Here is a 13,178-nt window from a genome sequence, read left to right as displayed (position 1 = left end):
TTTTAGATTTAAAACCACTCAATGAGACCTTCTTAGGGGAACGCTATCTGACTAGGATGTTTCAAATGTAGATTGGAGGTAGCATGATGACAAAGCCTGTGTAATCTTACCTGCACATTTCAATTTAACCAAAGACAACCGTAACTTTTTTTCTGTCCAGGAATGCTCTGTGTCTCTGAGAAGTACAGCACATTTCCAAACTGTAAGAAGATAACACATAATTTTCAGGAAGGCATCCTGAGGCAGATGTCCCTTTTTTCCTAGTTCTTTCCCTTACTCCTCTCCTTCCAGTTCTTGGACTTTGATGAACCAAAACTCAAGGTTTCTAAAACCTTGGTAGTGCTGTGGTGCAGTTTGCAAGAATACTTCCCATGTAGCTGTGGGTTTGGGAAAGCTGCGCTGTATCGTGCTGGAGAAAGTCTCTGTGCTGGTGGTTTGTGTTGGGAGCAAGGGTCGGTGGAACGCTGCTTCTTTTGAGCAAAGTACTTGAAGAGTAAACCAAGCAACAATATTTATCTTCAGAGGAAAACGAATAATAGCACATTCTTAGGTTTGTTTATTTTTACTAGTCACACTAGTGAAGTGCTGTAACAATAGCAAGTCTTCCTATTTTTTGTCGGTCCACGATTTGGATGCTGTGTAGCTACACGAGGGGTTGGAAACTAATCTTGTTTTCAGAGACTGGTTGCCTGCTCCTAGTTTGTGTGAAGGAAGCATGGTAATTTACAGCACGATACAAGCTAGGTGGTAACGTGATTTGTTTCACTTCTGTGAGATGTTAATGCACAAATAGGAATTACTTTTGCTCAGTTTGCAAACGAACTTGATGTGTCTTGCAAGTAGACTACTTGGCATCTTCTCACCGGACCTTTCAGGCTGAGTCCATTCTCTCACCAACCTCTAGCCTTCATCCCAAGCACAGAAGATGTTCTTGTTGCTTTGATGAGAAGAAATACAGAGGAAAAACCTTTTCTCAAGCATAAGCAGGATAAAGGATAAGGGATAAAGCAGGCACAAAATACATATTTCAAACCTTGCTGTTAAAATCAGTCTTATGACTAGTTTAGTATTTTCTAATATTTTAGGCGCTGTTATACAGCACTGGAAAACTCATCAGCTGCATTTTATTTCTGCCTTGTTACATGGTCACTTGAGAAAATCTGATCACTGTGAATCACAGGCTCAAGGTCACAAGCACAGTGCTTTCTGGGCAGGTTGATACTCTCCTCTGAAGCAAACCTGGAAGGAAAATATGTTTTCAGCCCTTCTGGTAATAAAGATAGCTTTCAGTGCCAACTGCTGCAGTCGTATTTTTACTGGAATGAGGAATGTACAGTTCAGGACATACCCCACAGGACTGGGTAAAATATTTGCTGTGTGTTATTTCTGCAAATGACCTTTTCAAAGAGAGAAATGCAAAATGTAAATGCTGACATGGACTATATGAAGGGCTAAGGGAGTTTAAAAAGTTAACCAAACAAATAAATAGTCTGGTTTATACCTCATTAGTAGCCTGATTCTTTACCATCATTAAAATGGGCTTTTTGATGAGAGGCATAGCAGAGAAGAGGAAATGTGTCTGAGCACTTTATTAAGGTATATTTTTATTAGCAACATTGAATAAACGTTGAGTGACTCACTAAAATGGATGTAAATCCAGTCTTAATAATGTCAGACTCGGACAACGGATTTCAGTAGGAGTGTTCCTGTTAGGCAGTCAGATGTCATCTGGGTTATTTTCATTTAGACAATCTATTGTGACCCCTCAAAGTTCTGGGGTGTGATGTCAACAGGAAAAAAAGTGGAGCACAGAGATAATGTTGAGACCCAGACCCCTCCAGAAAGCTATGCGTTGCCTTCAGTTTGGGTGCTAATGCTATTTATTTTCGGTATCAGAGCAGGGAGCTAGCTTATTGACAGTTAATTCATCAATCCTATGAAGCCACCTTCTGTTGGCAATATAAAACATTGCTGATGAGGTATTAGATTTTTGTCTTTGCAGGAACAAATTTCATTCCATGGTTTGTATTGTGCTTACTGGGTTCCTTGCATACAGTGTCATCCTTGTTACTGTCTATTCAAGAGTGCCTGAACAGTAAAAGCAGGCTTGAGGAGTGGAGAACCTGAGCTTACGTTGTGATTTCTACATAGTGTTTATACATAACTCCACTTAGTCTTTTGGGAAAGGTGAAAGATTCATGTCGTATGGAAAACATAATTTTGGGAAAAAAACCCTGAGTCAGAGAAACATCCTTTAGCTGAGGCAGAGGTCACTCTAGAAATGAGGGCCAACTTGGTGTTGGAATCTGTGGGCATTTCCCTTGTTGTTTTGCCAGATCGTTTACTGGCATAATACGGTGTATTTTGGATAGACACCTTTGCTTAGTGTAAACCATGAGGTCTGTTTCTTGCTTCCTCTCACAATAAATACCACTGTAGGCTTACCAAGGAATGAGCCTCATGTTTGGTATTTATCTGGCTTGAAAACTAACATTGTGGTCACAACTAGCACATTTTGGGATATTCAGAGCATAGTTTGACTGGTTTAAAATCTGTTAAATAGTTTAGAAGTAGTATTAGAGTCTCCTCCTTAGGGCATGGCCTAAGTGAAAGAATGTTTAATAAAAATAAGAAATGTTTAATTTTATGTAATAAGAGGTCTGATTCTTTTCTGCCATGCAGCTTATGTCATTATGCTAGTTGCAGAAGTCGAATGTGAAGGTCAAATGCTAAGTTAAATGGTCAAACTTAAAGGCAAAGAAGAGTCAGATCCCGTATATCTTAATTGTTTTTTTCTTTTTATTTCCTCATCATATTAAGGTACATTCAGAACAGATCAGTATTAATGTTGGTACTAAGGTATATAGCTAGTGAGACACGCAAGCAATGTGGAATGGTGCAGTGGTGGGGGGGGGGAGGAATTAAGTGAACCACAGAAAAAATACTGATGTTATGTTCTTGGAGAAGCATCTCAATTTGGTGTTGATAAATAAGTTATCTTAGTAAAAGATAGCAACTTCATTCACATCATACTAGGCTGCTACTCGTAGTCTAGATTTGGCCAGTGTGGGGAGCACATTAAAATAATTAGCACTGTCATGTCAATATAGACCAACTCATTTTAGAGTGACTTGAAATAGGGTGAAAACTTCAGATATTCATGGGGTCAGGATTTACTCCGTTCACTAGTGCAATATAAATTCAACTCAGCAAATTGCTTTGGCTACTTTACAGTAGAATGTGCTCTAAATTCTTTATTCACTTTATCATAAATTTGAGATACAGAAAAATAACAATGCCAGAAGCTGTTGGGAGTAGTCCTTAATGATAATAGATGGAAAAATAAGATTATATTTAAAAACCTATATTCATAGCTCTGTGCTATTTTAATAATCCACCAAAGCCATATACCAAGTTGATTAATTTTTACAGCAGAGTTTTTATGTTAGTTTTCAGGCAAGTGATAATCCCTTTAGAATACCAGAAGCATAATTCAGCATCAACTTCAGTGACTAAGAAGGCTTTCTTTGCTTAGCCAAAAGTTGTTTTCAGGACCCCCACCTAGGCAGCTCATCATTTGTTTATACTTTAGTGAAATGTCCCCTTTTTCAAGTAGTAGGAATAGGCTGAGATCTAGATGTATGTATCCAGCATCAGGGAGTAGAATTTGCATTTCTATTTCATACAGCCTAGAGCATTCTTTCATGATAAATATAATCTTCATTCCTTTCTTTGACATTAGCATTTCTGGTTCTGTTGATACCATTCCTTGCATGTACGTATTTCAGCCTACAGAGACAGAGCAGCCAAGTAATGTTTTTCATTGATTTCTAGTCTGCTGAAAACTCTTTTGAGCTTGCAGATAACTCGATGTTTTCTTAATTGACAAGGTTGAAGATATGGCAGTATGCGTGCAGGATGAAAATTGAGACATAAGTTGAAAGCAAGTGGCAAGGGTGAATTTCAGATATTTTCAAAAAATATATTTGAGACTAGGGAAAAACACGTGGTATGTTCTAATTCCTTATTAGCTCTACTATTGTCAGCTTGCCCCTCTGCCATGAGTACAGTGAGGAAAATTCCAGCTACTCAGGAGTGCACTGAGACAAGGGGAGGCTGGCAGAGGAAGTGAGAGAAAAACAGGTAGAAGGAAGACACAAAAGAGTAGAAGTAGCCCAGAGAACTAAAGAGAGAAGTTTCTGCTTTAACAGAGTAATCTTTTTAAGATGTTGAAATACTATGGAACTATAATTTGTTTCACTACACTGAAACTTTGAGTTACTGTACATCTTGGATGCAGCATTTATCTTTAGAGTTCAAGAGATAATCAAAGGGGCACGCATTGTGCTCTGTCATTAAGGCTCTAATTATTTAATTCTTTGTATCTTTGTTTTCTAATGTCAAATTAGTGCTCTTATGACTGCAACCTGCCATATCACCATGACATGCACAACTAGTATTCTTCTGTGTAAAGAGAAAGAATCGGTGCATTCAGCTCTGAATACTCCGGGTATGCAGAGAAAGAAGAAGTCATTCCTGCTACATATAACTATATTAAGTAATTGTGTTTTTCACAACAGTATTCCCTGTATTAAAATAACCCAAGTATTTCTCACTACAGTCTAATTTCTTAGATAAGAGGTTCACTGAGGGTACAGAAAGTTTGTGTGAACTTTTAAAACACCCTTCTTGTTTGGGAAGTATAGAAGTGTAAATTTATTGAGGAGAGGAGGGCCATAGCATCCTTGTTTCTGATTTAAATGTCCTTAGCACAGGACCAGAGTTTTTCCTGTTTCCATGTGTCCAGTTATTTATGATGTGTGGACTTTCAAAACAGTATGTGGTTATGCAGCAGCTGGGAATGTGCCTTTCTCTAGTTACAAGCCTGTACCAAGAGATTTCACTCATGATGTGGCTTAACATTTTGAGTAAGAAAGGAGATCTATCCCAACTCTGCTGTCCTTGGCAGTGTTGGTCCTTGACCAGCATTCTTCCAGAGCAAGAAGTATTTTTCATGAAAATATAGACTGCTTTTCATAGCCTGTGCTTCCATCTCCAAATTGTTGTCTTTGGGGGAATGTTACGGCTAATGACTGAAATGGAGGTGATATATATACCCCTGAAGACATGTTGTCAGTGCTTTAGAAGCTGGGGAAGGGAGTGAAGAGGGCAATTTGTGGGACTTGCAGCAGCTCTGCCCCATCTCTTAGTTGAGCAGGGGAGGCCAAGGGAACTGTTCAAGGCTGCCCTTCCAGATGGCAGCCACTGACTCTGAGCCATGCAATGAGGAAAGCAGGACAATGCTGAAAGCTTTCACAGATAGTGCTTGAATAAACAATAAAAAAGAAATGGGATGGCCCTATTCATTCATTTACGTTGTTCTGTGCCATCATCAACAAGCTGGAAACAAGCCTGAGCGTTGTACTTACTTGCTTAGTGTTGAAGATGTAGGTTCAGAAGGCACTGATGGAAATTTAAGTGTGAAGAGTACAGCACCACCCAGAAGGTTCTGTGGACACTGGGAATAATTCTTTGAAATCAAATTAGTTGGGAAGACTGTGATTATGGCACTTCCATCGCCAGTAAATTGACTACAATGTTTAGAGGCAAACTACTCTATGGATTCAACTCTAAATGCATCCTTTCAGTTACTACAAGTCACTGTATATATATATTTCTATATATGTATGCATATCTAATTCAGAATGCATCAAGCAGAAATATTTTCTGCTTGAATCTACCTTATAGGCTGTTTTATTCACAGAATTTTGTTTTCTGGAGTTAGCAACTGCTTCATTCAAGTTAGTGGACAGTATAAAGGGCAAGAAGAACTGGTAGGTGCCAGTTATTATCAAGTGTTCCATGTAGCTAATCAAGGCTTGGAGTATCAGCTATTTTTTAATTAAATCTTAGTGCCCATTTTTTTATGGGACGGGTTTCAGAAGTTTTGATGGGGAGATCCTTTGTTAGTACTGAGCAGCCGTATCTACAGACTGTAATTTAAACACTTTTTCATACTGTTGTGAATCAGCTTAAGAAGGATTGCTGAGTTAATTTTAAATTATTGTCGGCGTTAAGGGCATTTGGCAAAAACTCAGCAGAAACAGAGCAAATAACCGTTTTCTGGCTGTATTTTAATCTTTCTATTAAAATAACCTGAATCAAGAACTAGTTTCAAAAGTAGCAAGTGAATCTATTTTTATTTGAAATCATTAAGGTTTTTTTCTTCCTATGGAAATGTTTACCAATAGATTTTAGTCTTTAAAAAGGGATGCCTTCATGCAAGTTTTATTGAGTGTCATCTCCTGGGGAAAAAAGCTGGACTGAAGAAAGTGCTTAGTCACTAAATGGCTTTCTGTGCACTGTAGCACTTCATGGTGTGTATGGCTTTTGTATATAGAATGATCTTTATAGATGTGACTGTGCATAAAGCAGATGGTAGCTCTGTCTATGCAGGTAAACAAGGTTCTCTTCACAAATGCTATCAGTATCTTTAAGAATATCTTCTTAATCTTCTCCTGTGCCCTCACTGATCTGAGAAGGAAATAGAGGCTTCATTGCATTTGTGAAATGGCCAGAAGCTTGAATAAGGTTTTGCTTCATTAGTGCTCTGATTTCCCACTGTCTTTAAGTAGATGATAGTTATGTCTTTCCATCTTCTTTCATAAATACAGGTTCAATGATGAGTTTTAATTATGTATCTCAGTTCAAGGGGCTGCACAAAATATTTGACGTTTTTTAACCCTGTGTAACTAACTCATCCTTTTATAGCCAGGTCTCCGGAGCTGACCACAGAGAGCTGCCAGAGGAGGAACGCTCCTTGGCCTTTTGCTTTTGGCCAGTAGAATAGGGCTGTATGGATGGGTATGGTGTGTATGGCTCATGAAAAGACATGGCGATTATGAGATCTAAACATATTTCTTGCATTGTCTTGCCTGTAGAACAGTGTCTTTGGGAGGAGCTGCCTGTCAATACCATTCCTCAGCATCTTATTCCTTCAGTTGTTGAAACCTCACCAGATCTCTAAAATTGGGTAATTATTCTGAGCTTTTTTACTTGTTGGGATAATGGGTACAGGGCATATCAGGTCACAGAGCTGGGAGCGTGAGCTGAGATTACATTCAGAAAGTCATAATCCAAAGATAATACTGTCCTAGGAGATTTTTGGAGTAGGATCCGTAGAAGGTTTCCTTGGAAAGGCTGACCCCTGGATTATTGTCATCTTCGGACCGTTATGAGATCAGTTTCTTAATGATTTTATTTTTCAGTTGCTATGCTTCTCTAGCAGTGTTGTGTTATGGCAAAAGCTAGCAAGCAAGCTACCCTTTTCCATTTCTCTTATTGTGGTGTTTTTGTTTTTTGTTTTTTTTTTTCCTTTGGCTGCAGTGAGGAAACAAATACCTGCCTTGATTAAAGGGAATAACCTGTAAAGTGGGAACAGTGAGTGGCCTTGGGGATTTGTTAACATTTGTAGAGCAGCATAACATGTTTGGTGATATTAGTGCTCGAGTAAGAGGTTTTCTCCTTTGCTCTCATACGTCTGACCACAATGAATAAAACTGAATTGCTTACTTGTCTCCCCAGCTCAGGGGCTGGGCCCGGCAGGATGCTCACTGAGATTTAATTGCATGAGTGATGTTGCAGATAGAGAGTGTATCCTGCAAACAAAATATTCCTGTCTGGAAACTCCTACAAGCAGATAAATACTAGAGCCAGAGCTGTCAGGTGAGGATGGTGGGAAGAGGCTCCTTTCAGTCACTGACTCATTTGTGGTGGCTGTGGCACTTGGCTCCCTCAGACCATGGTGGGAATTTACTGCTTTCCATTACTAGGCAGCCTAGCTAATAACATCAGCATTGCTTAACCAGTGGTTATTCAGTGTATTGTTATTTTTGTTATTATACTTTATTTAGCAGCGTTTTCCATCACATTGTGTACTGAATCAAGAAATTAAAAACCTCCACCAAACCCACCTATTTCTTGGTGCACTGGTGAGCTGTTGAGTACAATCAGGCTGGAATTTGGGGTAAAGCACGAGAAGCTTTTCACTACTATGTTCCTTTTAATCCTTGGAAACTGCTGCTTTTATGCTGCTTTCACCTGTGTTGGTGCACACATGGGGGGAAGAGAGGCCCTAATAGTGTAGAATTATCAAGCAGACATCAAAATTTAACTAATTTAGTGATGCCTAGTTTTAAAGTATTTCTGTTTGAGGTTAATGGTTGGACTAGATGATCTTCAAGTTTTTTTCCAACCTAGATGATTCTGTGATTCTGTAGGAAGTTCTGATTTATTCCAGTCCGTTAAAGGAGTACAGAGGAATGCATCCTTTTGTGCAGCTTCCCTTCTCTGCCAGAGTTACAGCTGTAGCAGTGCTTTCTTTATAAGCCTCCTATTCCTCAGACGACTTAAAATTTACATTGAAACATATTCTTATATCAGAGGTTGGGCTGCAAGGTAGGTTATTGCGTTGTTCCTTCTCAGAAGCATTCTCAGTCTTAACTGATCATGGGGTCAGTGTTTTTTTCTGCTGGTAAGGCTTCCTGCTCTAATGCCTTTTTTGCTTATACCTCCATGTGTCTTTCTGAAACCGGTGAGTTACAAATATGTGTAAAGGTTGGCAAGAACAGATCTGTAGCTAATTGGTACACTTCTATGGGGAAGTTAGAAATAGCCTTTGATGATAAAGACAAATGACAATAAATACGATAATTCACTCTGACTTCCTCTATAAAACAGTCCACATGACTTCACCTGAATTACTGCCATTTTCTTATTTAGATTATGTTATGATCTTGTATTTGTCCTTATTCTTCTCTGACAAATGAAATAGAGCTTTTTGAATCTTGTCCTGTGATATGCATTTTCCAGTCTGTAAATCATCCTTGTGACTCTTCTCTGAAGCCTCTCCAAAGGTTAATAAACCTGTTGAACTGTTGCACGCAAACCAGCATTAAAACCAGCAGGTGATAAAGCCTATTCTTACTTGATAACCACCTGTTCTTTATGTACAAGAATTGCATTACCCATACAATCACAGCACAAAGCCTGTCATCGTGATGGTTCATCTTGTCAATAATGCTTTTCTTGATCCCCAAGCCTTTCGGATTCACCAAATTCATGGAGAGTCCTTTGCTCTGTGACATTCCTGGATTCTTATTATTGCAAGATTATATTTGGTGTATTGAAACACCTTTTCATGACTCTAGTAAGCATGTATGAGCTTCTTTAACTTTATTGTTATTCTTTTTTATCGTTTATTTCTCTCATTACTGATGTGCCACCTGCAAATTTCCTGTTTCATGCCCCTTCCAGGGCTTGCTCAGAAAAGTAGGGCTGACAATGGTTCCTGTGAAACACAGTCAAGCTGCTTATTTTCTTACTGATGATTTCCCATTTATCATGTGTTTTTTAAGCCAGTTAGGTCATTTTCAGTCCAGCTGATGTATGCCAGGTTGATTTGTTATTATTGTGGTTTTCAATGTTTCAGGAGACATGAAGGCCAGAGCCTCCTCACAGAATCACATCTGTGTTAGCGCTTTCGTAACCTTCTGTAAACTCAGCAGAAAATACCAGTTTAGCAAGACATGTTTTCCGGAGAGGCAGGCTCATTTGCCAGTAATAATACTAACTGCTTCAGCTGCTGATTAATTGAGTTTCTATCCTTCATTTTGTACTTCTGTCTGGGTCTGGTGGGAGGCTGATAGCCCTGTGACTATCACGGCCATCTCATTATTCTTCTTTGAACTGGTACCCAGCACGAGCTGTCTCTCTGCCCTCCAGAACCTCAGAAGAACTGCGGAAAATCAAGATTAACCATTTGGGTAACTCCTTCATTGGGTCCCCTAACAGTACTCAATACAAGGTATCCTATCGGCTGTTTTATAAAATGTTTAATTCATAGGCTGCTGTTCAACCCCGTTTTGAGAGTTTGTTTTTTTTTTGAATGAAGATTAGTGCTTAGCATCTGTGATGATTCTGTGAACTAGTCTCCCCTTCTCTCCCACATCATGCATAGCAAAATACTTGTTATTGACAACTTCAAGATTTTTTTTAACCAGTATTTTAATTTTGTAGATATTTCTATTTTGTAAAGCATGAAAGGAAAACTTAAGTGTTTATTGACTTTTAGTAAAATAAACAATAATCCAGCTTTCAGTGAATAGAAAATTTTAGTATTTTTTACCAAAATGCATTGAAGAGCAGGAATAAAATTTCCTAATAATATGCTTCCTTTTCCAAATAAAAACCATAACAAAGTGTTATGTGATTAAAAAGCAAAAGTAATGGGTAAGTACAAGAGCGTGACTTTGTTTAATGATTGCGGAGCGAGCTGTTAGCACACATATTTTTTCATAGGCAAACAATGGATTATTAGTGAACGGATTTCCCCAAGCTTTCTTTATAGTAAATGTTGGGCAGACAATGACTGTATGCACTGAGTTCATTCATAATGTCTCCAACACCTGTTTCCTCCTGTTTTTCCAACAGTTTTATTTAGAAAGTGTTGGGAACTGGAATGGTGTCTCATTAGAGTGTGGGGTGTGCTGGGGACACACGTGTTTCTCTGTCATTGAAGACTCACTAGTGAATAACAAACGTATTGTTTAGCACTTTAATAGGGATGTTTAGATGCCAATTAGAGCAGTAAATAATGTCCTTTTCTGGAGGTTCAAAATATTGTCTCCATGTCATCATGCACACGTTGTCAAAGTTCATAATAAGGCTTTCTAGAGAGCTCTAATGTTTTATGGTTAAAGAATTCAGATACAAGCAAATATCCCATCCTTGTTCTCTTTTGAAATTGGACATTGTATGTGAAAGGCATCTCCCAGACCTGTCAGCAAAGCCGGGGCATGGCAGTCAGGGAAGGACTCCTGCCGCGATGCTGCCGGGCGGGGCAAGAGGTCATGCACGGATTTCACCGACTTCAATCCCAATCTTATCTCTTTCACTCTGTTGAGGGAGCCTAAAAGAGAGATAGGAGGATGAAAGGCAGCTCCAAAGTCTTACTTTTTAATGGAAGAAATAAATTCCGGTTACACCTGGCAACGCTATCAAAACTCAGGGGATCTTCATCCCAAATCAAGGCTGTCTTAGGAGAATTCATTAAATAAAAACATCTAAAAGCAACACAGGTTTTAATTAAGGATATTAATTAATTTTAAAAGTGATTGAGGGGCACAGAACTTACACTTTAACCTCAGGAGCTTTGCTTCACTAATATTTCAGAGTGATTACATGTGGGCGTCTCTCCATGTTCAGCATGTTCAGTTGGCCCATAAGGGATAAAATGAGAAAATAATCCAAATCTGAGCCACACTTCAGTTAATGTAAAAAGATGGCAAACTGTACTCAAAGAAACAAGACTGGTTGGCTGAAAATTAAAGCCTGTGTCCTTCATCCATATCTGGTCTTTTAATCCGGGCCCCTCTTTGAAGGGCAGGTTGGCCCTACCCTGTTCCCTGGGCACTAAAGCGACATGGAAAGGTCCCAAAGATGGAGTTTTTCCCTGCGATGGGAGACAAGAACCTGCCATGTTCTGAGACTTTTCCTTCTCACAGTGCCTGGTTTAGGCTCCAGGTTGAGGGTTGAATGCAAACATTTGGCTGCTCAAAGTGGCAGAGCAGATCATCAACAACCTTTTAAGAGGCTTAGGAGATGTCTGAGGCTACGCTGACTTGTGCTGGGGGTTGTCTTGGCTCTTTGTATGGGCTGTAATCCTTTAAGTGTGAAGCTCCTTGTGTCTCAGCTCCCTTGTTTTTTTGTCTGAAGTTGGTGTGTTTTTTGGAAGCAGAGCACAATCTTTGAGTCATGATGTTTAGCCAGATGGCAGCACATTGATGGGAAGGCCTTGTGATGTTTCCACAGTGTCAGCAGCAGGGAAGGGACAAATTTAAGCCCAGGAGCATGCACTACAGGCACCAGCAGCTCCTCTGAGGTGCTGGTAAGACGCTCTTACAAAATCCTTTTGGCATCACACCCTGGCTTCTCCCTCCGAGTGCATGCATGCATTCATTCATTCATGGGTCTGTCAGCAGGTTATTGTGTCTGCCTGTGACCCTCCTGAAGACCATACATCTTATGTTCAAGCTCTCAAATGGGCTATGACCTTCTCCTCTTTTGAACGTTGTAGGAATGACCTTTCAGCAGGGTACTTGCTGATGTAGAAGCCTGACTGGGAAGATTTGGCTGTGCTAGGGCTTTGGTCCATGTAGGCTTGAAGTGAAAGAACAAGAGTTCTTTATTCTCAGGAAAGAGATTCAGATTTTACTTCTACAGTTCAAATGTAACCTGTGTGCATAAAATCTTTAAATTCTTTCAACATGCGTAGCTATTCAAGCTACCAAAATTGGTAGGGGAATTCTTTTTACAGTGAAAGAAAATTATTATTGTTTATTTCAATAATTATTCCTTCTTCCTTATCACTTAAATTAGAACAAGAAAACAATTACAAACTTAAGGAATGAAATTCAAGTCATAGAAGCATAACTGTTAGGGAAAAGACTTCACTAAGGAGTTGCATGCATTTTTTTCTTATGGAAATGTGTATATGAAGAATTTAAAATGCTTATTTACTGATTTATTGTAATATTTCTTCAGCAATTTATGGAATGGGTACATGAAACAGCCTTATCAGTAGAATCATACGATAGGGGAAATTTTAGCTAAAGAATGTGAGCAGTTTGGGTAGAATTTGGTCCTTTTTTTTTAACGTTTTAACTGTACTGTGAGAACAAATTGGTTACGTTTACTCCTGTGGCCCCTGAAGCCAGCTGTGGTCCTTAAGAAGGGCTGTTACAAATGCAGGATTATGGGTTCAAGTTTTGCAGGCATAAACTGCGTTCTGAAAAAGAGACTCCAGCACTTTAGCTAAGACACAGCCGCTTTAAGGCTGAAGTTTCCAGTGCTTCAGTGGCAGAAAGAGCGCTGTGTGCTTTTGTATAAGGATTCTATCTTCCTACAGGAATACTGAAGTGGTTAACACTTGGAAAACAATGGCACGCTGGCAGGAGCTGCTCATGGACTCCTGGCCCATTAGCCATGAGTTAGGCCTGTGGTCATTTCTAGCCTCCCCTCCTGCAGCCAGCAAAGTTATCTTTATGTGACTCACAACTTATATTTGGAGTGAGGGTGGGAAAAGGGCAGCCTGGGGAATTGCTTCAAACACGTTTTCG

At 39.3% G+C, this 13,178-nt stretch overlaps 1 protein-coding gene across 9 annotated transcripts in view; it reads left to right on the top strand.

The window, feature by feature from the left end:
- The window catches only part of NAV2 (neuron navigator 2), a 417,220-nt gene that overhangs the window by 206,566 nt on the left and 197,476 nt on the right, over positions 1-13,178 (top strand). The window lies entirely within an intron of this gene.

The sequence above is a fragment of the Athene cunicularia genome (assembly GCF_003259725.1).
Source record: "Athene cunicularia isolate RWA chromosome 5 unlocalized genomic scaffold, athCun1 chr5_part3, whole genome shotgun sequence".
In the NCBI taxonomy this organism is placed as follows: domain Eukaryota; kingdom Metazoa; phylum Chordata; class Aves; order Strigiformes; family Strigidae; genus Athene; species Athene cunicularia.
This window is presented reverse-complemented; position numbering and strand designations above follow the sequence as displayed.